The following is a 1,988-nucleotide window of genomic DNA, read 5'->3' on the forward strand; positions in this document are numbered from 1 at the left end:
GTGTTTCTCCCCCGCAATTGTTAACTTTTTTCGTTACGCTTAAGACTTAATAGCTGCCTCCTTTTTCGGGCAATTAGTCGTCCCTCGTGTGCGATCCTTTCTGTCCGTCCGACCGAAACATGATCTAGCCACTTTGGCACGTGCCTGATCGGGGGAGACAAACTTCGAAACGTTTTTTGTAACAGCGATTCTTTGACAGTCACACTTTGGGTACTAAACCGACCGTCGTCTCGTCCCACGTTAAACAAAGAAAAACTCGAATCTCATAAAAAAGGAATATATATATATATTTATTAAAATTCACAAAAAAATATAAAAAAAAATTTTTTCCTTTTTTTTTTTTTTTTGAATAAGTAATATTGATTTTCTTTGTCTTGAATAAGTAATATTGAAGTCGGATATTAAAGATATTGAATATTGAAGTAATTGTATGTAAGTTGAATATTCCTTTTGGCGGTCATAAGTCCTCCTTCTCTTTTTTTTCTCTATATTTTTTTTTTCTCTCGGGGGTTTTACCCAGGGTAAAACCGGCATCCTGGCTTCTGCGGACGCGGCCGTAGCGAGAGGCTAATCTCCTTCGCGGATAGCCCCAAACGGCTTATTCCCGGGGCCTGTTCCAGCCCAGGCTCTGCACCGGCACAAGTCCCGACCCTGACTAATTACAGACCAATTTCTCTGACTAGTTGTCTTTGCAAACTTTTCGAGAGAATGGTAAACAGACGCCTGATGTTCCTCCTAGAGGAAAAGAACTACTTTTCACCACATCAGAGTGGATTCCGTAGGAACAGAAGTACCACAGACAATTTAGTAATTCTTGAAACATCTATACGCGAAGCGTTTGTAAGACGACAGCACTTAGTGTCTGTGTTTTTCGACATAGAGAAGGCTTATGATCGCTGCTGGCGATCCATGATCTGCATGAATTTGGACTGCGGGGTAATCTGCCAATTTTTATAAAAAACTTCTTGCAGAATTGAAGATTCCAAGTTAGGATGGGCAACACTTTGTCTAGGCCTTTCACTCAAGAAGAGGGTGTTCCTCAAGGTTCTATTTTGAGTGTGACTCTTTTCCTAATAAAAATTAATAGCATAGCTAAGTGTCTTCCTCCCAGTGTGAAACACTCCTTGTATGTGGATGACTTTCAGATCTCCTGTCAGTCTACTAACATGAGTTTTATTGAAAGACAACTGCAAACCTCCCTAAATCGCATAGACAATTGGTCCAAGATCAATGGTTTTACTTTTAATGCAGAGAAGACCTCGTGCATCCACTTTTGCCGAAGGCGTGGTTTGCACCTGGACTCTGAAATTCACCTAAATGGGGTTAAAATCCCAATGGTCAATGAAGCAAAATTTTTGGGTGTTGTGTTTGACCATAAATTGATGTTCTTACCACACTTGCACAATTTGTAGAGTAGATGTTTAAAATCTCTGAACCTTTTAAAGGTATTATGCTGCTTATCCTGGGGAGCAGACAAATGTTCGATGCTCAGGATATATAGAGTCCTCGTTCGCTCTAAGCTGGATTATGGATGTGTTGTTTATGGCTCTGCGCGAGAATCTACTCTTCGGATGCTGGATCCAATCCACCATCAAGCATTGTGTTTGTGCACTGGTGCATTTCGAACTTCTCCTGTTCAAAGTTTGTACGTGGATGCTTATGAGCCTCCACTATCTCTCAGGAGAGAGCAGTTGTCTTTGTTCTATTACATTAAACAGAAATCTCTGGCTAAACCTTCAGTTTATTGTAGAGTATCAGATACTCAGCTGAAAAGATTATTTACAGCTCGCCCAAGTTGTGTCCCTACATTTGACATTAGAATGGAGAATGTAAGCAGCACGATTGATTTGGACACAAGCAACATTTCACAGGCCGATGTCGATAATATATCACCTTGGTCAACTCCTGTGATTAATGTTGACTTTAGCTTAAAGCAGTTTCCTAAGGAATCCACCCCGGACTACATCTATAGGCAGCACTTTGCAGAA

Source organism: Centruroides vittatus, unplaced genomic scaffold, assembly GCF_030686945.1.
Source record: "Centruroides vittatus isolate TY-2023 unplaced genomic scaffold, ASM3068694v2 contig_266, whole genome shotgun sequence".
Classification (NCBI taxonomy): Eukaryota; Metazoa; Arthropoda; class Arachnida; order Scorpiones; family Buthidae; genus Centruroides; species Centruroides vittatus.